This window comes from Zootoca vivipara, chromosome 12 (genome assembly GCF_963506605.1).
Source record: "Zootoca vivipara chromosome 12, rZooViv1.1, whole genome shotgun sequence".
Classification (NCBI taxonomy): Eukaryota; Metazoa; Chordata; class Lepidosauria; order Squamata; family Lacertidae; genus Zootoca; species Zootoca vivipara.
The window spans coordinates 41,613,223-41,640,182 of NC_083287.1; positions in this window are offsets into that span (position 1 = coordinate 41,613,223).

The window sequence follows — 26,960 nt, forward strand, 5'->3', positions numbered from 1 at the left end:
GACGACTGGAAGCCTAAAAACTCGGTGCTCTCCGAGCCCGTTGGTGTGAACACCTCCCCCCAGTCCTGCGAGCCCCCCCCTTCCGCCTGGGAGGACGGGAATCCCAAAAAGTCCGTGGCGTCAGAGCTGGTGGGGGTAAAAATGTTTTGCCAATCTGCTCCTTCCTCTGACTGGGTGGATCTTGGCGACACCCATACCTCATCCTCTGGTTCCTCAAACTCCGCTTCCCAGCGCCATGGTGAGCTGTTCTCCCGTGCCTCCTCCTCCTCCCCCTCCCTTTCCATGTGCCAGGGCTTGGGTCTGTGGGGAAAGAGGGCGTGAAATTCTTCCACCAAGAATTCCTCCTGTATCTGAGTGGCGGGAACCCATTCATTCTGGGACGGTGGAGCATCCTCCCATGCCATGAGGTACTCCAGGCCCCCCACCCCCCACCTTGAATCCAGGATGGCCGTGGCCTCATTGAGTTGCTCCCTGCTTTCCCTCTCCCCCCCTCCCTCGGGGGTTTGTTCGCTGTCTCTGAGCCTGCTGCTTTCCCTGTACGGCGACAGCAGCGATCTATGAAACACTGGATGCACCCTCATGTCCTCTGGCAGTGCCAGCCTGTATGCCACCGGGTTGACCTGTTGCGTGACCGTGAAGGGGCCCAGCCATTTGGGTGCCAGCTTTTTGCACCTCCCTCTGGTGGGAAGGCCCTCCGAGGACAACCACACCTTGTCCCCCACCCTGATGACCTCCCCTTGTCGCCTGTGGCGATCTGCCCCCTTTTTGTACGCTTCCTTGGCCCTCTCCAAGTGTTCTCTGAGCTGCTGGTGCACCGTCTCCAGTTCCTCTGCCCAATCCTCAGCCTGTGGGCCCTCCTCCTCCTCCTCCCTCTCCCTCTCTGGGAAAGATCTGAGGTCGCGCCCGTAATTGGCCTTAAAGGGCGACACCCCTGTGGAGACGTGCACTGCATTGTTGTAGGCAAATTCTGCTAGTGGCAAGCGATCCACCCAGTCCGTTTGCCGCTGGCTGACGTAGCATCTCAGGTACTGCTGCAGAATGGCGTTGACCCTCTCCGCTTGTCCGTTGGTCTGCGGGTGTCTAGCCGTCGACAAGCTGACCTCCACCTGCAGGAGGTTCATGAGCCGCCGCCAGAACCTGGAAACAAATTGGCGGCCACGATCCGAAATAACCCTTAAAGGTAATCCATGCAGTCTGAAAATGTGATCAACAAACAGTTTGGCTGTCTCTTCTGCCGAGACTGCCCTGGCACACGGTATAAAGTGACACATTTTGGACATGAGGTCCACCACCACCAACACTGCAGTCTTACCCCTGGACGAAGGCAGATCTGTGATGAAGTCCATGGACACCACTTCCCACGGCCTGTGTGGTGTGGCTAAGGGCTCCAGCAACCCTGGTGGCGCTGCTCTGACCACCTTCGCCCGCTGGCAGGTGGTACAGCCCCTTACATAGTCTCGAACATCTTCCCTCACCCCTGGCCACCAGAAGTGTCTCATGACTAGGTGAGTGGTCTTGTCCCTTCCAAAATGCCCCGCTGTAGGGTTGTCGTGCATCTGCTTGAGGACCGTACGTCGAAGCTGGGTGGTGGGTAGGTACAGCGCACCCTTGTAGAAAAGCAGCCCTCTGCGTTCTGCAAAGTCTTTTGCCTGCTCCCTCCCCCCTCTCAGTTCTCTGAAGATGCGGTTGGCAAATTCATCCGCTGCCGTCAGTGCTGTGAGTTCTGCCTCGCTCACCACTGCTGCTCCGCAGGACCATGCCGACGGGGGGAAAATGTGCCTTGGGGCTGGTGGCGCCTCCTCCTCCATGTACTCTGGCTTGCGGGAGAGGGCATCCGCCCTGACATTCTGCTCTCCTGGGATGTAGTGTATGGAGAAGTTGAAGTTCGAGAAGAACTCCGCCCACCGTATCTGCCGCTGGTTGAGCACCCTGGCAGTTCTCCAGAACTCCAGGTTCTTGTGGTCTGTGCACACCTGGATGGGGTGCTTGGCGCCCACCAGGAAGTGTCTCCAGTGCTGGAACGCCGCGTGGATCGCAAGAAGTTCCCGATCAAAAACTGTGTAGTTTCGCTCGGGCTGGGTCAACTTCCTGGAGAAGAAGGCACAGGGTCTCCACTCTCTGTTGGCGTCCAGTTGCAACAAAATGGCGCCCACAGCCTTATCAGAAGCATCTGTTTCAATGCGTAGGGGCGCGTCCTGAACCACGTGGAACAGGTCCTGGTCTGAGGCGAACACCCTCTTGAGGCTTTCGAACGCTGCTTGCGCCTCTGGTGTCCACCTGAACTTCTGCTTGCCTCTCAGGCAGTCAGTGATGGGAGCCGTAACTCGAGAGAAGTTCTTGATGAACTTCCTGTAGAAGTTGGCAAAGCCTAGTAGGCGTTGGGCATCTTTGCGCGTCCTGGGGCTGTGCCAGTCCAGGATGGTCTGCACCTTGTCCTTGTCCATTGCCAGCCCCTTGTCTGACAGCTTGTAGCCCAGGAAGTCCACCTCCTTGGTGTGAAACTTGCACTTCTCCAGCTTCACATACAGGTGGTTCTCCTTCAGGCGCTGTAACACCTCCCTGACGTCCTTCACGTGCTGCACTGGGTCGTTGGAGTAAATAAGGATGTCATCCAGAAAGACCAAGCATTTCCTGAAGAGTAGGGACCCCAGGACGTGGTGCATGAAGGCCTGGAAGCATGCTGAGCCCCCTTGCAACCCGAAGGGCATCACCAGATATTCAAAAGAGCCCAGAGGCGTGAACATCGTGGTTTTCCACTCATCGCCTTCCCGGATCCTGATCAAGTTGTACGCCCCCCTCAGGTCTAGCTTGGTGAAAATCTTGCCTCTGCGTGCCGCTGTCAGGAGATCATCCACTCTGGGCATGGGGAAAGCCACTGGCTCTGTCACCGAATTCAGCCGTCTAAAATCCACCACAAGACGGCGCTGTTGCGTGTCTTTCTTGTCCACCCAGAAGACCGGGCTGCCCCCTGCTGCCTTGCTTTCTCTGATGAACCCCCGCTTGAGGTTCTTGTCGATAAAAGCGCGCAGATCCTCCAGTTCCTGGTCTGACATGGCGTACAGCTTGGCTGGGGGTATAGTTGCCCCAGGCACCAGGTTGATCTGGCAGTCAAAAGGCCTGTGTGGGGGCAGGTGGTCGGACTCCGCTTCACTGAAGACCTCCTGCAGGTCCCAGTATGGTTTGGGTATCGCCTCACCCCCTTTGACGTGCATGGTGGCCACCGTGGCTATCGGAGGCCCCTCCCCTGGTTGGTGCTGCATGCAATGTTCCAGGCAAAAGTCCGATCCAAAAGTGATGCATCTCTGATGCCAACTTATGGAGGGGTCGTGGCGCGCCAGCCAGCTCATGCCCAAAACGATTGGGGGGTCTGAGATGGTGGTGACGTTGAATGCCAGTGTCTCTGAGTGCCTTCCAACCGTCATTCTCATGGGGGGGGGTTTGATGAGTGATGGCCCCTCCCAGCAGCTCTCTGCCGTCAATGGTTGCCACGTGCAGAGGAAAATCCAGCTGCAGAAGCTGGATCTGGTGCTCTTCTGCAAAGTTTCTCGAGAAGAAGTTGGCTGAGGCACCACTGTCAATTAGGGCGAGGACCGTCAATGGATAGCCATTTGGGAGCGTGAGCGTCACTTCTAGAACCACTCCTGCTCTGGGAGGGGTGGGCTGGCTCTGCTCCTCTCTGTGCGGGTGGGTGGGCTGGGGCTGTTGTCTGCTGACTGTGCCTGGCTGCCGCCCCTTGTCTCCTGCAGCCAGGCTTTCCCGTTTCCCTGCTGTGGTGCTGCGTCAGTGGGGGAGGGCACAACCGTTCCCGCCTTTCCTTGCCACTCCCTGCGATGTGGGCAGTCTCTGACGAGATGCTGGGGGGAGTTGCAGAGAAAGCAATTCCCACCCCTTCCCTCCTTGCGTCTTGGCGCCGCTGGGGTTTGAAAAGCCCGCGCGCGCGCGCTATCAATCTGCATGGGTTCCTGGTCCTGACTGGCCCCAGGCGTGGCTTGAAAGGGTTGTTGAGGGAGTGGCTTCTCCTGCGACCGTGGGAACCAAGCCCGCTTTGCGCGCGTTGCTTGCTTGTCGCTCCATCTGGATTCCTGCCTCACCCCCACCGCCAGAGCCGCTTTGCTCAGTTGATCCATATTACTGGGCTTTGGACCTCTCGAGAGCTCATCCTTCACCTCCTCATGCAACCCCAAGTAAAACGCCGCTTGCATTGGGGCAGACTCCAGATCCCACCCCAATCTGTGCACCAGCATGGTGAATTTCGCCCAATACGCGCGAACTGTCATATTTCCTTGGCGTAAATTATGAAGTTCCTCCTTAGTCTGGTCCATATGACTATCGGACGAATACATCGTTTTCAAACCTTCTAGAAATAGTTTGACATTCTTCATGCAAGGATTCCTTGTTGCAATTAACGGTCTTAGCCACTCCCTGGCCGCCCCTGTAAGGTGCTCCACAATAAACGCTACTCTGTGCTCATCATCAGGGAACTCATCGTGGTGCAGCTCAAGAGCATACACAATCTCAGTCTCAAAGCCCTGAAACTCCTTCGGGTCTCCATTGAACTTGCTTACTAGGGTCCCGGCTCTCCTTCCTGGCAGCACTTGGACTTGGGGTGCCCCTCCCGCCTTGTTTTTCTCTGCATCCAGCTTGTTTTGGAGGTCTACCGCCACCGCCCTTAAATGCTGCTCTTTTTCCTGGAGCTCTCTCACCTGTTCCGCAAGTTGTAGCCGGTCGTCCTGGACCTTCTTAGTCTCCTCTTTAGCTGCCTTCAATTCTCCCTGCGCCTGCAGCGACAGCTGTTGCAGTTCTAGCTGGGCTTGCTCAGCGATCTGCCGCCACTTCTCCGCCTCTGACACGCTCATCCCGGCAACTCCAAAGTAGCCCAAAAATGATTAGGAGGTTGCTGTCACAGTGGCCGGAGTGGACTACTTCAGAGTAACGACGCTACGCAGCTCTGCATTTTATTCTTTTATTGGTGCTGCGTATTTACAGTGCTCAAGTCATTGCTATTTACACGGAGCGATGTTGTCAGTCGGTTTCAGAACCTCCTAATGGCTTTTGGCGCGTCTTTCTCCAACACAAAAGCTTTGGCAGACCCATCCTCTTGCCCCTCCTCTTCCTGCGTAATTCTGGAGTTGGGGGGATGGGTCTTCCCCCCTTACTTGCCCCTTCCTGTCCCACCTGGGACCCTGGCTCCTCTACCTTGCCTGAGCCTCGGACACGACTTCCTGCTTCTCCACTGGAATCGGAACTCTCCCTGCTTTCCCCTTTGCTCGGGGACGGGCTTGAACTCAGGAGGGGAGGGACTTCGCGATATCCCCTGTCCCTCACATATTAATTGGACATACTACTCTTTTTATTATTTTTATTTTTTTAATTATAAAAAATACTTTGTTTTTATACATACACAATAATAAAAGAAAAAAGAACAAACACCACCAACACAACATAAACAAAATTTTAAACAAAAAGGACATTCAAACAAAACAATAAATGTGCATAAAATTAACTCCAAATCATATATACGTACGTAGAAATAATCATTAATAATAATAATAATAATAATAATAATAGACAATAATAAACAAAATAATTATTTTGTTATTTTGACATATTACTCTTTTAAGGCACCAGAACAGATCACCCTTTAAAAGTATCAAATCTGGGTTCCAATATGCCAGTCTCCAGTAACTTAATTCCTGCACCAGACTGGTAGATGGAGATCTGGGAGTCAAGGTTGCCATGAAGGTTGCAGTAGCAGTCAGCTGACCCTCAAGGGCAGTGGTGGACAGGGGCATACCCAGGATAAAAACTAGGGGGGTGGGGAGCCATGGTCGTTCAGGTTATGACATTTCAGCATGGAAAAGGCGAATGAAACCCAAATTTTAAGAAAATTATATATAATTATAGCAGTGCTTTATTACAATTATTTGCTTGGATTTTTTAAATTTTTATTCTAGCTAAATGTCTTATACTAATATCATTTTTCTTGGGTTTGAAGAAAATTTGTTCAAAACTTTTGTTCAAAAATCCAGTCCTGATTTTCCTTGAAGAATTTCCGATGGATGCTCATCAAACACAACCCAATCAGTCTGTCCTCTCCCATTGTACTTCTGAGCTACTGGTATGTCTTTACCCTTTAAATTTTAATTTTCTACAGAAATTACTTACCTTACCTTTTTGGAACCAGTTTCTTATATCCATTTAGGCAGTGTCTTCTAAATGTAAATAAGAAGGTAAACTAATAGCAGGCGGCTCAGTTTAGCGGCGGGCGGCTCAGTTTAGTGACACGGAACTCACTAGACCCCTCTAGAAGATTCCCTCTTCTATCTGCTAGAGCCCGCTAGAGACCTCTCCCTCCCTTGAATCCCAATGGCTGGCTGACATAGATTCCTCTACCAGTCGCTAGGTGGCTCTAGATACTTCTCGGTTTTTACACCATTTCAGTGTGGTAAACAACTGATTATTCACCATCGCCCTACCTAAAAAATTTTAGGTTCATCACTTTATAACCATTTAATATATTTTTTTGCTTCTGGGGGGGGGGCTGCGCCCCCTGCCTCTCGCTGGGTACGCCCATGGTGGTGGACCTACATTTTGGGGACCCTGACGCTGGAACATTCTTAGTCTCTTGCTGGTCTTCTATCAGTTAGTAGCATGCCCACTAGATTCATTCCTATAAACAATAAAAGAATACATCAACAGTACTGTACATCAGCTGCTCAGATTACCAAGCCTGGGAAACTGTGAATGAAACTACAGAATGTAAAGTGAATACATCGAAACAGTTGAAACTGCAGGCTGCAATTAAATGCACCGTTGTGAGTGTGCATACATTCCATTGATTTCAATAGGGCTGGAGCATCCTTAACTGCCCAGTGGACTACAGTACATGAGCTACATAGGCCTAATGTTATCCATATGGGCAAATGGGCACTTACCTAATTAATATAGGTTGGCTGCTGAGCAAAAACTCAAAGAAAGGGCTGTTAGAGAAGCTAAGGAAATGCTCAGATAGTATTCCCACAATTTCTTTGTCTCCCTTCCTCCCCCCCCCCACATCCTTTGTTTATTTTAAACACTGAGTCTTTTTGACAAAGAATCATCTTTTTTGTGTGTATACGGAACCTACAGATCAAAGTTAGCTAAGATGGGGAAGATGCTCAAATCTTTCCTCTCTGGTTATCTCTTTCTTGCAGTGGGGATGTGGGGGAAAGGGTCATGGCAAACCCCTCTCAAATATTTAAGGAATTGGTGTGTTGCCGGGCCATGTGGGCCAGCCCTGCCCCAGTTGTCACATCCTTTACTATCCATTCATTCAATGTGGGAGAAAAGTGGCTTTATCTACCTAGTGGCGTCCACAAGAGATCTTGCAGGCGTTCTCTATGCACACACATTGTAAGTGTGAAGTCATTCTCATGGACACCAAATGAGAAGGTGGTGGTAGAGCCATGCAGCTGGGACAGGACCAGCCCACATGGCCCCCACATATGACCCCACATATGAATGCGTGGGAGAGTCATTTGTTTCCTCCTGCCCTAACCAAAAGCCAGAATCCAGAGTGACCAGCAGATAGCACTACCAATAGCTCACTTTGGAATTTGTCAGATTGGCTGACAGTGACAAGCCAAATGCATCCTCCATGTCTTCAGGCTCAGAGGTCCTGGACCATGATAGGATGTGAGCCAGGAAAAGGGGATTACTTTTCACACACAAGTACCTACAGAGAAATGATGTGCTTAGACCAGGTATGGGGAACCTTTTTTCTGACTGAGGGCCATACTCCCATTGGGGAAACCTTCAGCAGGGGGGGGGGGCATATACCAGTGGGTGGGGCCAGTTGTAAAAGAACAACAAATGCAATTTTTACCTTCATAAAGTAAGTTGGTTTCTACACCCACCCATTCAGGCAGGCAAGAGTCATTATCAGAGTTTAAGGATACGTTCCACTCAGTGTATGAAGTAGGGCTGATGAGCAGTATGCCCTGGGGAGAGAGGGGTGGCTGATGGAGGGTGGACTAGGATGAGCCCCAAAGGCTAAACAGAGAGCACAACTGATCTCTGAGCTTGAGGTTCTTCATCCCATGTCAGAATACGCCTTCCCTTATCTGGATCCTTGTAGTGACTTTCCATCTGTGCTTCTGGTACCGTGGTTTCTCTTGCCAAAAGCTCTTCCACCTGATGCACATACAGTTTCCTGAAAAATTCTCCTTTAAGCAGGACTCTAATTCTTTGCTTCCTTGTTATTCCATTGCAGAGTCTGAATTTCAGAACGAGGGCAGTCAAAGCAAAGCAAGTTCCCCACCTTGTTGCCTACAGCCCAACCCTCACATTATGTTGGGGCAGATTTTGCATGTGTGGATAATAAATTCGCCCTGCTTCTCTATCCAGGCTCACAGATGTCACCTGCATGTCTTTCAAGACCTGTAGCACTCCAGGATTTGTTAGAAATCACAGATGAAATCAAAGGTGACATCAACACACTACCAGTTCACATGTTTACATTGTTCTCATGAATGAAAGATGTGGGAACAGCAGCTATCTGAGCAAAACCTTTCCAAAGGTAACATGAGAACCCCAAAAACAGGAAGGTACGAGAAAATATGTGAGAAATACCGGAATCTGTTTGTTTATGCTGGTGTGGGATACTATGAATTCCCAAGGAACCACAGCCATTCACCCAAGTCCCTGCCTTGTCTGGTGATGTCTGATTCTGAAAAGGGAGTCAGACAAATGAAAGGAAGGAAATAGTTGAAATGTTCATTTTCCACTGGAACAAGGTTGAATAGCCTTGAGCTGACAGATGTAGAAATACAATTGTTTAACAACTTCCTCCCAGCCAAGAGACAATATTACATACCTTTGTAAAATACAATACCGTGCACATCGTACAGTACAAGTACATTTTGTAAACTGGATACTTCACAATAGAAAACTTAAAAACTTGGCCAAAAATTTTTGGCTTTACCTTTCAAACAGAAAGGAAGTTATTATGTACACTGAGTCAGAGGCCTTTGCTTCACATTACTCCCCCCCCCACTCATTCATATTAGCTCTTGCTCCAAGTAAGCTGAGTACTCTTAACGGTGTCACAGAATAGCTTTGCAATAATAATAATAATAATAATAATAATAATAATAATAATAAATAACAACCTGTTTATTTTTAATGTTAAAAGCCACTCCCGTCTCACTTGGAGCATCAGTTTTAAGATAACATATTTTATCAAGTAGAACAGAAAGGCATCCTCTGGAACAAAAATAAGCAGAAAAGTTTGTCAATGTATTGCATGGAGGAGGTGCAGCAGAGCATAGGAACCTTGCAATTTGTTGCCAAGTTTGTTTTAAATCTCGTTTTGTCACAAGATGGCCTAGGGGTTCATTGAACTGATGGACAGGATATTAGAAACCTCAAATATATACATGAATCTTTAAGGTGAAAACATCACTACAAGTTCCAATACTATCTAGTCTATATAATCAAATGGACAGTCTTCTATATGGAATACTGAAAGTAAACTGAGGAACACTTTGTGCTTACTAAGGTAACAATTGCTATGCTGGATCTTTCCAACTTCCAAGTCTCCTCCTAGTAAGGACGGGAGAGAAAGTCAGTTCGGTTAACATTTTAATGCAAATTCAATTTAATTCACATGTTCCAAAACAATATGTAAACCAAAACACAGCTATCTTTCGAAATTCACACTTCTGCAAAAAAACTGTGATGTAGTTCCCCAATCAAACCATGTGTACGGGAATTTGTATATTAGAAGATATAAAAATGTATTTATTTGTGCATAAAAATGTATTTATTACTGAAAATAATATATAAAATGTTTTAATTAAGGAACATTGCTGGCAAAATGTGTATGTGTAGGTGAGGCAAATCTGCAAACAAAATATATATTAGGAGATATTTGCACAAATGCTGACACATTTTCATGAGAACTTTAAAAAGAAAAGAAATATAGCACAAATTTAGTGCTCATTTTGTGGAATGCTCTCCATAGGGAGGTTAGGTTGACGCCTTCATTATGCACCTTTAGGTGCCAGATAAAAACGTTTCTATTCAATCAGGTTTTTGGCTGATTGACATTCAATGCCTTTTTAGATGTGTTGTGGGAGGAAGGATTATTGGGGCTGTTGTTATTACTATTATTGTTACATATTTTGTGGTTTTTATATTGTAATTTTATGTTGTGAACCAATAGTTTTCTGGTTCAGATGCATGAAACTCACACAGTGAATGGCTTTTTCTGGAAAAAAAAGAGTGCTACCTATCTCAGTGGCTCTTCAGATAGGAAGACATGCACACAACCTTTCTCTCACAACTCAAACCAGACAGAGTCACACACCTTATCCACACCTAGCAGGCAAATGTTTGAGCTATGGTACCTGTAATAATGGGATGCTGGATGAGTGCAGCCCAAATACCATTTTGTTTCCTATTTCCACACAATGAGCCTCTTCTGACCTCTCCTCTTTTGTCATTGGCTGTTATTCAAAGATGGAGACAGACTTAATTGTTTTGGGTTGAGTACATTTTAGCAATCAGACACATACCTATGGGGGTCATATGCACCCATTGTTGAAAAACATTAGTTTGTGATCTTTTAGATGAAGAGCTCTCTGCACAAGGTATTGAATATATGGAGCGTAACACATCAGCCTCCAGGGAAGCAAAAATAAAGAACGAAGAGATTTATGTGAAGATATTCACATTTGTAATTCATACTGCATTTATTATATATGATTCCACAACATTTAATGTAGGATTTCAGGAACAAAACAAATGAAGGGTACCGTGACAGAGCTATTTCTACTCCCATTATCCAGAGCAAAAAGCAACACAACTAGGCCTTGGCCTAGGCTAGGCCTTCAGCCAAATTTTGCCTCATAGCTTGGGCATAAACACAACAGGCCAACATTATGGTTTTTCTGTTGAGGCAGAGCAGAGAGGGAATGAGGAAAATAAATGTGAATAATTGCCTAGCAATTGCTGCTCCTGGGTCATCCATTATTTGTTTATATAAAGGTATCAACATCTTTGGTCTCCGATAGTTGCAGTCTCTAAATGTCTTCCCTCCCTTAAGCTATGTATTCTCGTGTCACTGCCACAGTTAATGAAGCAATTTCCACAGAGAAGAGTTTGTAACCAGAGTTTTCCTGTCAGCAAACCCTGAAGAGATTAGCACGACAACTGGCATACCCTCACCAACAGAAGCGAGTGCTGTAAAATGGCATCTCAGCCTCCCATATCCTATTCTTGAAGGGCAAGCAGGCAGGGACTTTCTATATGAGAGATAACCATAGGGAGCTGTTACTATAGTGTGTGTGTGCAAAAGGGATCTCTTGAGAGCAAAACAGTGGGAAGATTTGCCAGGCAATGTTAACTGCAAGTAGCACTGTAGTACCAAATTTGATTTGGTCTGAGAGGAGCTGTGGGCTCAGCTGCAATTTTAACAGATCCCAGTATTCTGTCCTCCATCTGTGGCGTCAGCTGGTGTACAGCCCCTCCAATTTGGCCCTCTATTTTGGCACTTTCCTTCACTTAGGAGAGTAAACCTGGTCCAACAGTCTGATACACTCTTGGTACGTGGTGCTAATAAACATAGTTACTAAACAACACTACGGACAATCCATCTACTGTTCAGATTGTAGCTGGTAATGCAACACACTACAAGAGCACTGTGGTTTACATTGCCTCCCCCTTGCCAAAAGCTTTGCGGGGTTGCTGGTAGCTGGACTTCCTGGGAATCCTGCCCCCCCCCTCCCCTGATCCCTGCTGTAGCTATGTGTGCACTGGGTGTGGTTGGTCACTCTGTATTGTGAGAAGTCGCTTTAGATGTTGCTACGTATACCCCAGCTCTGTGAGCGGAAATGGTGTTTCAGCACTTACACAGGTTTGGTCGCCTTTGAAATGAAGTCACCAGAGGCTTGCTGGCATTTTTTTTTTTTTACATACAGGATCATAAGAGGATATACAGCATTAGATATCCCAACAGATCCCCCCCGAAAAAAGTTCACTGCACCCATATCAGGTCTTCAAGGGGAACCACCAATATATTCAAAGCACCAACAGCCCCAGATTTGTCCCCTTTTCAAACTGTTATTTTTATTTTTTTAAAAAAAAAACACCTGCAATTTTATTATTTTATTTCAATTCCAACTCCGTACATAGATGCAGTAAGGGACACAGGTGGCACTGTGGGTTAAACCACAAAGCCTAGGGCTTGCTGATCAGAAGGTCGGCGGTTCGAATCCCCGCGACGGGGTGAGCTCCCGTTGCTCGGTCCCAACTCCTGCCAACCTAGCAGTTCGAAAGCATGTCAAAGTGCAAGTAGATAAATATCGTAGGTACCACTACAGCGGGAAGGTAAACAGTGTTTCCATGTGCTGCTCTGGTTCGCCAGAAGCAGCTTTGTTATGCTGGCCACATGACCCGGAAGCTGTATGCCGGCTCCCTCGGCCAATAACGTGAGATGAGCGCCGCAACCCCAGAGTGGGTCACGACTGGACCTAATGGTCAGGGGTCCCTTTACCTTTTTACATAGATGCAGTTATCTTTTCACTGTTACGTTGTTGTCAGCATCCACCTGTCTTGGAAGACAATTGAAGAGTGCTCCTTTGAGGGTGAAGTCAAACTGTTGGAAGGTTGCAGTACCTGCTGTGGCTGAAAAGACCAATATGGGAGAGACATGTTTTGTTGCAGCTGGGGCAGATGAAAGAATCCGGTTTTGCTGCTGCAGATGCACCATGGTATTTCTTCTCTCTGTGGTCATTCCTCACATTTACTCTTTGGTGGTCACAAAATGGCTGCTGTAGGGGTGTGGCATATTACAAAATGGCTGCTGCGGTGCTTATCATAACATTAAATGGCTGCTGTGGCTTGACATAAAGCAACTGAACAGGAAGAGCAAGCATTGTGGATTTTTGAGGGGATATTTACAGAGTGTCATAGGAGGTACTGCTGGGCACACTGATGCCCATGGCCATCATGTTGGAAATGCCCGTGTTACTTCACTTGGGAGGGGGTGGTTTTAAAAAATCCAGATAAGGGTGGAAGTGGGCAGGCAGAATTGAAGCTCTCTATGTGGTTGGAATATACCCTCCATTTCTTTTAGCTCTTTCGGTATTTCCGTTTCACATTTCTGCCCCAGCAAAAGGCTGAAGGACACACAAATTTATGCCAGCATTTTAAATCATCACAAAAGGCTCTTCACTAATGTGCCACTTGAAAAGTTTGAAAAAAGGACTCCAGGAAAGCAATTCCAGTTAACAAAATGCCTAGACAGGAAAATGTATGAGAAGGGTACAGGAAGAAATGAGTCTATTAAAGGGATGCTCTTAATGCGAATCACATTATTAAAAAGAAGCTCAAATGACATTCCCCCCCCCCCCATTTAGAGAGTTTCATCATCTTCTAGGATCTCAGCCGCCTAAACTGAGTATTAGACCCTGGCTATGTAGTTTCAGTAGCCCTTACCTGTCTCTTTGTAGTAGTTTATCTACTTTAGAAAGGAAACAGAAGAGTTCTATTTGCCATTCACTTTAGATTAGCCTACAGCTTCCAGAGTCTGACAAAAGATGGGGGGGGGGGAGAAGCATCCTGCATTTTATCTGGGATTGAGCTGTGGTTGCCCCTTCCAGATGGGTTGCATCCAGGAACTGATTCTCTTACTGACTCCTGTCTGTTCTTCAAACTGTCACTCCTTAGAAAATTATTTTGAAATGCCAGACTGGACCTGAGAATCCTACCAGCTCAGACTGGAATAACTGAAGCATCATGATTGCATTCTCTCCCAGGAGGCAGGGCTGGATGAGCTAAAAGACATCTGGTTGCACAACCAGAACTGATCCCTCTGCCCAGAATGGAGGAATGTCCTGCTCCTGTATGGTGGGTGTTCTCTGTGGCCATGTAGCTCTCCATTTCCTCCATCAAGCAAGGAGCCAGAAGAGGGCAGAATGTAGATCAGGATCTGCTAGCAGATCTCTGGGTGATTTGCAGTATATCAGCGAGTGTTTCCAACTCCCAACTGCTTTAACGATAGCAACAGCAAAATTAGAATGTCAAAATGAAGCAAGTTACCAGGCGTGAGTTTGGGTGAAAGTACAGTTAGCTCAGTTTAGTTCCAGTACTGGAAACAAATTCCTAGACTCACCATGTGCTCAGAGGAACATGCTTTATACTGAACTGTATGGCTTTTGGACTGGGCTCTCTTTGGTGGATCTGACAAGGCTGAAGATGATTTAGTTGATACTTTTTCGCAGGCCCACCCAAGTAAGACAATTAGATGTGACATGGAAGATGATCTCCCTACATTGTTAACAGAAGCCATAAAGTTGTCTGTATAGCTCACAGCAGATGACTTGAATATTAATGAGCAAAGGGAAAGGGTTTAAAGTCCCTCCCCCTGTGAAGTGTTTCTAATCCAAATCAAGAGACCTAGAAGCTGCTAGTATTATCTTTTTAAAAAAAATAAAATAAAAATGGGCAGCCCCAGTCACAAATTCTATTCATCATGTCTGCTTTGCTCCTCATTCAGTCCCTGCCTACCTCTGTGTTTTCAGATTTATTTTTTTAAAGTTATTTTTATTAAAGCTTGAAAAACAAAGAAAAATCAATACACAGAAGTCAACATCAAATATCAAGCGATTTTTAACATAAAAACTTAAAGAAAGGAAAGAAAGAAAGAAGAAAAAGAAAAGACTTCTGATTCTCTGTCTATCAGCTTTAAAAGAAGAAGAGTTTGGATTCGATATCCCACTTTATCACTACCCTAAGAAGTCTCAAAGCGGCTAACAATCTCCTTTCCCTTCCCTTACTATTATGGAGTAAGAGCTTTGCTTTTAAAACCTATGCAAAACTCTTACTCCATAATAATACCTAACGCTTCAACTTTCCACAAACCAACCTTGTTTCCTGTATTCAAAACTTTGAGTTTTCAGATTTGGCAAGTTGTGCACATAGTTACCAGTTTATGCAATACTGTATAGTTTCCTATGTACAGGAATGATTCCCCCCTCTTAAAAATAATATTTGAAAATTCCCTTGCAGTTTTTGTTTTTTAAAAATTCATTCATAATTGCAGCAACATTCACCATGTGTGTACATAGCTGTGTGCATAGGATTTTGAGTTCAGATGATACCATAGCATATACCCAATAATGACCAGTCTGGACCTTCTGTCAATCTAGATTTGAACTTCCAAGAAGTTGCCTGCAGCCTCTGTGCTAGTTCCATGCCCTAAAGGATCATGGTAACATACTTGCATTTTATAAGTCAGTAAAGAATCACCTGACTTGAATACCATATGATCATTCTTTTAGCATTTCCAGAGATCACACATCACTTGAAGGAGGTTTCTTTCTGCACACCTGAGTCATAACATCAGCACGAGTGGTCCTATGAATTGCTTGTGAACTTTCCCTTCAGAGATATAAAGGGGGAAATCATGAAGCATAAAGGGTGTTCATTGCCATAATGCTGCTGTGAGAGTCTCTGGGGAATTGGTTACTCATCTCCATTATTCAGCGCAGAGACTGTGTGTGGAAAGAGGTGTGTGAGGGGAATATCTCATGATAGTGCCATCTATACACTAAATTTGAACTGCACTGACAAAATCTGATGTGATGATTTATCTGAGAGAAAAGTAATCTAGTCACAGATATAGAAGTCAACCTCATTAAGATGTAGATGCATATGATGTCCTTGAGGCAGGCAAATACAGAATTTGAAATGGATCTAGCAGAACGAACGTCAAGCCATGTATGAAGGGAGCCAAAAGAAGAGGCTATTGAAAAGCACTTTGGCGGAATAGGAAAACTCAATATCATGACCCTTGAGGATGAGGGGTATTAAAATATCGTTTCCCTGTGATAGCATACCCCAAGGGCTTAAATCAATTCACTAGAGAGGCTGAGCAGTGCATTCATTCCATGGAGATTTGTGGGGATTTTTGAAGCTGCATTAGGCTGCCTACATTTGTTGGCATTCCAAGCAAATAGTTTCTGAGCTGAATTCCAGGTGCTTGCATTGGTGTTTAAGGCCCTAAATGACTTACTGTAAGCCCCAAATATATGAAGGATCACCTCCTTCCCCATAGACCAGGGGCCCCAAACCATAGCTGCCAAGTTTTCCCTTTTCTCGCGAGGAAGCCTATTCAGCATAAGGGAAAATCCCTTAAAAAGGGGGATAACTTGGCAGCTATGCCCCAAACTAAGGCCCGGGGGCGGGATGCGGCCCAATCACCTTCTAAATCCGGCCCACAGATGGTCCAGGAATCAACATGTTTTTATATGAGTAGAATGTGTCCTTTTATTTAAAATGCATCTCTGGGTTTTTTGTGGGGCATAGGAATTCGTTCATATTTTTTATTCAAAATATAGTCTGCCCCCCCCCAAGGTCTGAAGGACAGTGGACCCGGCCCCCTGCTGAAAAAGTTTGCTGACCCCTGCCATAGACCCTCTTGGTAATTCTGATGGCCTCTGAAGCATGAGGGATGATGGCCCAGGAGAAGAGGGCATTCTCTGTAGCAACCCCCAAAATATGAGATGCAACAAGCAGCTTCATTTCAAAGTCTCCGTTGTCTCTCAAAATGCACCCCTTTTTCCTGGCCTTCAGCAACTAAGGTTGTCTGGTGCAAATTCTTTGCTTGGTTAAATTGCATTGTTGAATTTTAATATCAAATTATTATATGGTTGTAAACCCACCCTGGGGCCTTGTGGTGAAAGGCAGGTAAGAAATATCCAATAACTAACTAACCAACTTAATAAATAAATGGCTGATAATGGGAAAGGAGAGACAGAGACCTACGGCATAGGTGCCAAGTTCTGGATTGAAAAATCCGGGATCAGCAGCTCCGCGGCACCGGAAGTAGCTTCTACGCACTTCTGGACATGCGTAGAAGCGACTTCTGGCGCTGCAGACATTTTGGAAATGGGCCCAGCGGCATCGGAGGTCACTTCTATGCATGCCCGTAAGTGCGTAGAAGCAACTTCTGGTGCCGCTGTGCCCATTTCCAAAATGTCTGCAGAAGTTGCTTCTATGCATGTCCGGAATTGCGTAGAAGCGACTTCTGGCGCTGCGTACATTTTGGAAATGGGCACAGCGGCATCGGAAGTCGCTCCTACGCATGTCTGGAAGTGCGTAGAAGCGACTTCCAGTGCCAGCGCAGCACCAGAAGAACATGACAGCCAGCAGGAGCTCTGTAATCCGGGGGAATTCAGGGTATTGTGCCATTCAGGACACCTGCGGGAAATGGTAAGAAAATACGGGGGTTTCCTGGGGAAAACGGGGCACTTGGCAGCTATGACCTACCAGGATAGGGTGGCATGCAAATCAAATCAATACATACATGCATAATTGTCCAGTAGCACATTAGAGACCAACTAAGTTTAACCCAGGTGGAGCTGTGGGTTAAACCACAGAGCTTAGGGCTTGCCGATCAGAAGGTCAGCGGTTCGAATCCCCACGACGGGGTGAGCTCCCATTGCTTGGTCCCAGCTTCTGCCAACCTAGCAGTTCGAAAACACCTCAAAGTGCAAGTAGATAAATAGGTACCGCTACAGAGGCAAGGTAAGCCATGTGCTGCTCTGGTTCGCCAGAAGCGGCTTTGTCATGCTGGCCACATGACCTGGAAGCTGTATGCTGGCTCCCTTGGCCAATAACGTGAGATGAGCGCCGCAACCCCAGAGATGGTCACAACTGGACCTAATGGTCAGGGGTCCCTGTACCCTTTAAGTTTGTTCTGGGTATAAGCTTTTGTGTGCATGCACACTTCATTAGTGCATGCACACGAAAGCTTATACCCAGAACAAACTTAGTTGATATCTAAGGTGCTACTGGACCACTTTTTATTTATTTATTTTTTATTTCGACTACATCAGACCAACATGGCTACCTACCTGAATCTAGATACATACATACATACATACATACATACATACATACATACATACATACATACATCATACCTGCCAAGTCTCCCGCTGAAAAATGTGGGGACAGCAGTTGCGCGGCACTGGAAGTTGCCTAGAAGCAACTTCCGGGGCCGCTCTGACCATGTGTGGGCACTGGAAATAGGGCAGAGCGACACCGGAAGTCACTTCTACGCATGCCCGGTGGCCATCTTGGTGGTGGCCGCATGGCGGTGGCCATCTTGGTGACGGCCGCCGCCATGCAGCCACCACCAAGATGGCCGCTGGGCATGCGTAGAAGCGACTTCCGGTGCCGCTCTGCCCTATGGGAAACGGATTAAAATCCGGGGGTTTCCCATGAAAAACGGGATACTTGGCAGCTCATACATACATACATACATACATACGAACAACCACCCACACTGAGTCTTTGTAATGAAGTCATTCCATCCCCATAAATGTTAGGCATCTGCTGTAGCTTTGGTTTCTGAATCTGCATCCCATAATTATTTATGGGGCAAGCTCAATATTTTGTAAATGTAACAGTTTGAGTGGACTATTGGGGGTCATTATTTAAATACAAGCCAGCAAAAGTCTGAGCAATTTATTCATATTCGTAAATGGTGGTGGTTTAAAAATGGTCATCAAATGTATCCCTTGATCTTAAAAAAACATTCCCCACCCCTAGTGTAAGTACCAAGGTCAGGCACAGACAAAAACAATGTCAGTTCATGCTCATTGTATTGTGCTGACTCAAAAGTTATTCTGTGCAACCTTATTAGAATGAGAGCAGCTGAGTGCTTTCAGTACCTGCTAAAGAAGGAAGTTGCTGGGCTCCCCTGCCTGACATTCTAAAAATACATTTTAAAAGCTGTCCAGCAAAGAAACCATGACATTTTTGTCTGTACAGTGGTACCTCTACTTCCGAATAACTCTACTTACGAATGTTTCTACTTACAAATGGAGCTCCGTCCACCATCTTGGATGCGGTTTTGATAGGATTTTTTCTACTTACGAATTTTTAGATAGGGTTGCTTCAACTTACGAATTTTTTCTCCCAATGCATTTCTTTTTTTTTAAAGTAAATTTTATTCCATTTTCCAATTTATCCAATTAAAATAATAAAAAGAAAGCAATCTTTTATACAAAACATCTTATATTTTCATCTTACATCTTGCTCTGCCGAGTTACGACTTCCCCCCCTCCCTTCATGCGGGTTTCTTGTTGACTCCATTTTTGCAGTTCCTTTTTGACTTTTTTAATCAGTTCGTAGGATTTATTTCAATCCTGCAAGTGTTTTTAAAGATCTACAGTTTTTCTCCATATAATCCACATATTTACTCCAGTCTTTTTGAAACCTCGTCTCCCCTTGGTCGCGGATCTTGCAAGTCAACCTAGCGAGTTCAGCATAATCCATCATTTTTGTCTGCCACTCCTCAATTGTTGGTAATTCCTGTAGTTTCCATTTTGGGGCTAACAAAGTCCTCCCAATTTCACCCAATTCTCTCCAACAGAGAAAAAAGTTGTAGCCACTTTTTAATTTTCCTCTTAATAGTGAACTTGGGAGCCACAAAGCTTCATTTCTCCAAATCATATGGATTCAGACCTGAACCAAATCAGGTACCGGTAGCCTCTGAAGTGTTTAAGATCTAAGTGCTGAATTGGGGTTAGAACTGGATCTTGTGGTCAGAATTTTGTATACAGAAGATCCCAGGTTCAATTCCTGGCAACCCAGTTTAAAAAGTATCTGGTAGGAGATTGTACAAAATAAATCTTCCTGGGACCAGGAGAGCTGTTGTCAGTGGGAATAGATAGTATTGGAGTAGATGGGGAAATGGTTTGGCTTGGTATAAGGCACCCTTCTAGGAAATCTTTGGATGGGGCAATTTGCCTTTAATGATAAATTATTTGTCCGTGTTATATAATCAAGACAAAAAGCTCTCGATCAATACATGCTGCAATCAAGAGGAACTATCAAGCTGTCATTTGTGTAGGCATCAAGTGGTATTTATTTTAATGGGTTAGATTAATCAACCAACCCATTAAAATCCAGTTGCTTGAGAGAAACCCCTTTATAAGTGGACTTAGTAAGAGCCCATCAGGGGTTAAAATATTAGAACAATAGTTGATTAAATTGAGCCCTGCCAAGTTGCTGGCAGACAGAAAATGAATGATGGGCAGTGACCTTTTGATATTTGTCTGATTTGATGTTGTTTGCTGTTACTTATTATTTAGTACGTATTGATTAGAAGACGAAGAAATGGTTGGTTGCTATTCAAAATGAGCACACAATCATAGGCTTGACTTGGTCTGAAGTTACCTGGAGATTAGAGCAAATGTTAGGCAAACATTACTTGATTTTCATGTCAGAGTCTTTCTGGAAATAGCACAACTTAAAATGGAACAGATAGCGTATTGTTTAAGAAATAAATTTCCTGTTTTTGAAGCTGGGTCACTACTACAGGATGTTTGCTATTGGGGGGGGGGGAATCTTTGGGGATCCAAATCATGCTGGATGCAGAACAGACTATGACAGCTATAATAAAGTGAACAATACAACAGCTCAGGGAGGAAATGCTATGGAGAGAAAACTTCCAGCACTGGATATTCTTTGCATGGATTCACATTGAAATATGACCTTGAATGATTACAAGAGCTTGAAGTCCCCCCCCCCCCCACACACACACCTCATTTCCATACGTTTCCCCTCGTCTTCCTAAATCAAAAGGCACAAAGGCATTTGTTTTTTAATTCATTGCACTTTATTTATTTATTTTCAAATATGCATAATACTGAAAATGTTATATATTAACTATTGCCAGAAAGTCAAACAATGAAAATATGAGAGGATATGGCAGAACATAAACTACCTGTGGCACTGTGTATTATTAATTGACTCTTGCTATCTTGTTGACAAACCCCCTGAAAACTTATTAAATCAAAGGGGTGGTGGTATGTAAATGATTTTATGAAATAACTAAACTATAACCACGGCTGGGTGCGGCTGGGGGCAGACTTGCACTAGACCCAGCGCAATCCACACACTTGAATTGAGCTCAGCCTTTGCTGAACCACTATGAAGCATAGGCTGCCCTCTTGAAAACAGTCACGAAGCTGATAAGTGGATCATGTTAGGAAGAGAGCTTCAGGCAGTCTGGAACAGGTTTAGTCAATGTGGTGACCTCCAGATGCTCTTGGACTACAACTTCCATCATCCCAGGCCATGCTAACTTGGGCTGATGGGACTTGGAGCCCAGCAACATGTGGAGTGCAGCCATGCTAGCTATTCCTTGTCTAGAGCCACACATCATCCTTTCTATCTTCAGACAGAGACAGTTTACTATAGGAGCACACTGAGCTATTGCCACTGAATTTGCTGAGGAAAGAGCCCTGGACCCTTTTGTCTTTCTCAGCTCCCACAGGCCAGAACAAATCACCATGGAAACCTTCAATGGAGATCCAGTATGGTTTGATATTTGACACGAGGAAAACCTTTGACATAGTGTTCCATGAGTTATGAACATTTGTTAACCTCCCTGGTGCCCTGCACAAATCTTTAGAGTATACATCATACTACAGTGGTACCTCGGGTTAAGAACTTAATTCGTTCTGGAGGTCCGTTCTTAACATGAAACTGTTCTTAACCTGAGGTACCACTTTAGCTAATGGGGCCTCCCGCTGCTGCCGTGCCGCCGCACGGTTTCTGTTCTCATCCTGAAACAAAGTTCTTAACCTGAGGTACTATTTCTGGGATAGCGGAGTCTGTAATCTGAAGCGTCTGTAACCTGAAGTGTCTGTAACCCGAGCTACCACTGTACTTTAACAGTCATCACTTCCCCCAAAGGATCCTGGGAAATGTAGATCCATTAAGAATTCTGAGAGTTGTTAGGAGGCCACTATTCCCTTCCCAAACTATAGTTCCCATGATTCTATGGGAGAAACCATGGTTTTTTAAAGTGGTATGATAGTGTTTTAAATTCATAATCCTGAAGTGACTCAAGAAGGCATTTATTTTTTCACTCCCAGAAACCAGTCTAAATGGTAACTCCCAGCATCAGAATAATGAAAAGCTGTCTTGACTTCATCCTCACAGATTGCCACCTGTTTCCACTCTGGCTTCGCAGATATTTGCACCCATATGTGAACTGGGAATTAAATGGTTCTCCCACTTAAAGTATTTGGGGGGGGGGAGAACCCATTTCGCTACCGCATGGCTGACAGCCATTGCACCTGTGAGCTCCTCTTGTAGGTCAAAAGCAGCTGGTCTGCCTCCAACCAGCAAAATACAGAATAACGTTCAAGGGGAGAGTGGAACACAAAAGAATCTGAACCATTTAATTTTCATTTTGAAAAATAAAACACTATTTATTTTGCTTCAATTATAGAGCAATCATGCTCCTCTGAATGGGCCTCACAGACATTCACTACAACTTTTCCTCTTAATTAGATGTTTGTGAATTTAAAGGTTCCTACCGTGACTTGGGGAGCAAACAAAAACACCATTTCTATGTTAATTGAATTCTCTTATTTCCACCCATTTCTCACAATCAAGGCCCCTTGATATATTTAATTCTTTTGCAGTGGTTCCCATGGCAACTCTTCTAGGTTATGGTGTAGCCAAAGACTACAATGATCATGCAGCCCAGCCTTGCCAAGAGATACATTTTTCTCCTCTCGCTCGCTTGCTCTCTGTCACACACATATATGCTTCCCCCACCTTCCTTTTTCACTGGGGGAATTTTGCGTGTTCAGACCCAGAGACCTCCCCCCTAAATAAATTCACACGTGACTCAAATTTTAGTTTGGTTTTTGGCAGAATTTAGGCCACAATTTTATTGATTACAGAAAGTGAGTGGTTGCATAGGCTCTGGTTTGACTAGCTCCCTGCACGCTTACAGGTAGCGCTGACCCAGGGCACCAGCATAGGTCAGCCAAGGGTGAACACCTGGATAGGCGGAAAGCCGGGAACAGACTATGTCTGCCACCCAGATGTCCCCCTGGACTCAGTCACGGGCACAACCCCCTCTCAGGGGTTGACCAAACCATTTGAGTCCCTGGATTCCTTTAACGGAATACCCTTCACATAGGGATGGCGAGAGCGTTCTCCCATCCCTGTCACCTGAACCAGTGCCTATCCGCCACACGAGCACCTGTGCTTGCTGCCAAACACTCACACCTGTAACCAATCCCTTAACCCTGCTGACACGGCAGTCAGCCACAAATCATTCCCAGTCACAGACAGATGAACCCCATCAAGCCTGTAAAGGGACACATCATGGAAGGTAATGCCTGGGTGATGGATCACCATCCCGCCCAAGGCCAGAAACTTCTTGGCCACTGCTCTCTGGACATGCTTCCTGGCCCTCTTGGTGGCAGCTGGGCATTGGCTACCACGCCACACAGATCGCTGCAACAGCCGTGACCAAAATATTTTGAGTCCAGGAAGAGCTGCCTTCAACTCTTCCAAGTCCTCCTGCATGTGGGTCTGCAGGCTCAAGCAAATCGTTCTCACTCAGCTGCACCACCATTGCCGCAGGTGTGCCTTCCGCAGACACCTTTGCCTGCACCGTCGGGAGAAGCTCCTCCCAAGCATTCCTCATCTGGATATCCAGGAGATGCACACATGGTCGGGGAGTCTGAGCCTGCGTCCGAATCCAGACTCCGCCACCCTCCTGCTGGCCCAGTGGACAAAGCTGTGCCCGACTATCCAGACGTGCAGGGTAGGCAGACCTAGGAATGAACAAAACAACATTAGCAACTGCACCTCAGTGCCGCATCTGAACATAACCCTTGTATGCTTCAAATCTCCACCCAGTCATGAAGCTTACTGGCTAACATTGAGCCAATCATCATCTCCCTACCTGGAGCTGCCAAGGATTGTACTTGGGACCATCTGGATGCAATGGGATTTGTACTCCAGCCTTCCTCAACCTGGTACCCTCCATATATTTTGGACTTCAGCTCCCATCAGTGCCAGCCAGCACTGACCAAAGGCTTACCATTAGCAATAGGATGGTAGAGATGGAAGTTGCATAGCCTTCAAAATCTGGAGAGCACCAGGTTGGGGAAAGCTGCCTTTACCTAACTTGCCACACAGGATAGCTATGGTAATATATGCAGAGGAATTACAAACAATAGTTAGGGTAGCAAGCTAAGAATACAATTTATCTAGTCTAACCAGTGATGATCCGTTTGGATTCCAATTCCTATCAGCCCCAGGCAGCTTTGCCAATGATCATGGATTATAGGCAAACAATGTATGAAAGGCCTGTGGTTAGACACCTCTCCTCTAGTCTTTAGTTTACATGCTGAATATGCTTCTTTGGAGGACTAGAATGTGCTTCTTCACTGTCTTTCGATGGCTAGTAGAGGTAGGGATTGGGGCACATCCCATCTACTTGAGTAGGGGTTGGAGAGAGGGATTTTCAGAGCTTGGAATATACTCAACTCAGAAGCCATTTTTGCTGCTGTCTGGGGGACTTGAAGGAAATGCTATTCGCTTTGGATCAGTGAGGATAGAATAGATGCTGTTTGAAATACTTGCATTGCTGGTATGCTTGCCAGTAACTCAGAGCAGTGCTTTTAGTGTGGCTGCCCCTCTTCTGTGGAATAGCATTCTTATTGAGATATGACAGATGCCCACTGTTTGCATTTTCTGCATATAGTTGGAAGATATTTTTGTTCCCACAGGCTTTCCCAGCTGGTCTTTACCTCAAGGGTCCACTTGTTAGGGTTTTGTTTTTGTTTTAAGTGTACTTATTGTTTTGGTGTGTTTATTGTTGCCTTATGCAACACTTGAGAGGGGCAGTTTAGAAGGCAATTAATAAATTAATTGTAAAAATCAAGCTTGGCTTAAATATTCAGAAACAAACAGGCATCAATACACACACATACACACACATGCCATAAGACTACCATATCGTCTCACAAGGAAAATATAGTCTCCGGAATTTCTTATTGTTTTGAGTACAGTGATACCTCTACTTATGAATTTAATGCGTTCCAAACACACATTTGCATTGGGAGAAAAAATTGTAAGTAGAAGCAACCCTATCTAAAAATTCGTAAGTAGAAAAAATCCTATCTAAACGGCATCCAAGATGGCGGGCTGAGCTCCATTCGTAAGTAGAAACATTCATAAGTAGAGTTATTCGTAAGTAGAGGTACCACTGTAGTGTGGAATATTAAGATTTAGCTTTTCAAAATGCTATTGAAACAATAAATAGTATTTACTGTTGCATTCCATTGTAATGTAAGTCACAGAAATGGCCACATAACCATTTTCTTTCCCTTGCTCTCTTCCCAAAAACTAGGACTGCTGGCAATTGAGATGAGCCCAGAATTCTATTCACATACAGCCGCCTATCACAAAGGCCATCACAGCAAATATACTCCCCCCCCCCACTGCAGCAATCTCAGATTGTTCCATTCCCAAATCCCTATGGATTTACCACTTCAGCATCTCTCTTCTGGGAGTGAGCCTAGCCTATTAACTAATTTATCAACATTTACATTACAAACATTTACTAATTAAGCAACATCGCTTCTTCATAGGTTCCATGTGCTTCGTTAGGAAAACTTTTGAATTGGGGTGTGCGTGTAGAAATCTCAAGGGTGCAGATACAGTCAATCATTTCAACTGTGCATACATTTGTCTCTCGCTGCCCTACAAATGCATCAAAAATTATAAGTGGCAACTCAGTGTGTTTGGCAATTGATTCTGTAATCCCCTCAAGCTTTGGATGCTTATTGCAGCACTTATAAGATAGTTACTATCTAAATGTTGCTAATGAATTTCCACCTTGTGCCTCTTCTAACATTGCCCTCCTTCCATTCTTACTCCCATCTTAATTTACAGACATGCTCATTTCCCAGGATTTGACTGTAGCTGATGTGGTAATATAATGCAACTCACACGGGGTTAATAAATACTAGATGATTAGTATGCTGTGGAGAAACAACAGGGGAGGCCAGTTGCCTTCAAATCCAACTTGTAAGCTTCCTGAAAGCATCTTGCTGCTCACTGTTGCAAATAGAACAGAGAGACCTTTTGTCTGTAATACTCGCAAAAGCTTGACCCATTTTGGGGTGAGCAGTGGGATGCTTGTACATCCCTACTGGGAATGTTCTTATACTGGAATTACCAGGGGAGAGGCTTTAAGAAATGAGTACTTTGTAATCATCCCCCCCCCAAAAAAAAACTATATTTGAAAAAGAAAAAATGTGACTTTGGACAATCCTAGTTTTTGAACCTATTTCTTCTTGGGACCCATCTATGTATCTATGTAAGAAACCTCTTAGAAAGCATGTCATTACATCCGAAAACAGCAGTGGGAAAGCTTTTTCAGCCCAAGGGCCATGTTCCCTTCTTCACAACCTTCTGAGGGCCACATGCCAGTGGTGAGTGGAACCAGCGGCAACAGTGGGCGGATCAATAAATGCCTTATCCCAACTTTGTACAGCTGTCTGGTTTCTGCACACACTCACCCCCCCTCACTATCTTCTATCCAGATTAGCAGGAAGAGTATGTTCAAAGACAAAAAATTCCCACAAAAAGAGTCAGTATGTCCCAGAAGAAACCATAGGGAGAAGCTCAGGACAAAACACCTTGTGGTTTCTAGTAGATTTGAAGTCAGGGGCAAATGCAAAAAAGTCTCTTAACACTAGGTGTACTGTATGTATGGCTAAAACAAATCCAAAGTTCTGAGGGATAAAACAAGCAAACCTCTTGCTTTTCCGGGGATTGGTCCCCAAAAAACAAACAAAAAAAACCACCTGGTAATGCTGGCTTAGTTTGTTGGCAATTCTAACTACAGGTACATAAAGCACACATAAAGAGATCAGGTAAGAAAAATTAAAGCGTCTAGCTAGCCTTCTCGCTTTTTCAGTCAAAGATCACAGAAAATAATGATTTTTTTTTTTAAAAAAAGAAATAAAACCCAGTCTGGCAAATTGACGTTATTACTAGATTAATTAGAGTTTCAATATTGTACCTACTGCTGAGCTGTTGACAGAATGGGATTTAGCCGAAATCAGCGGATCCAATTA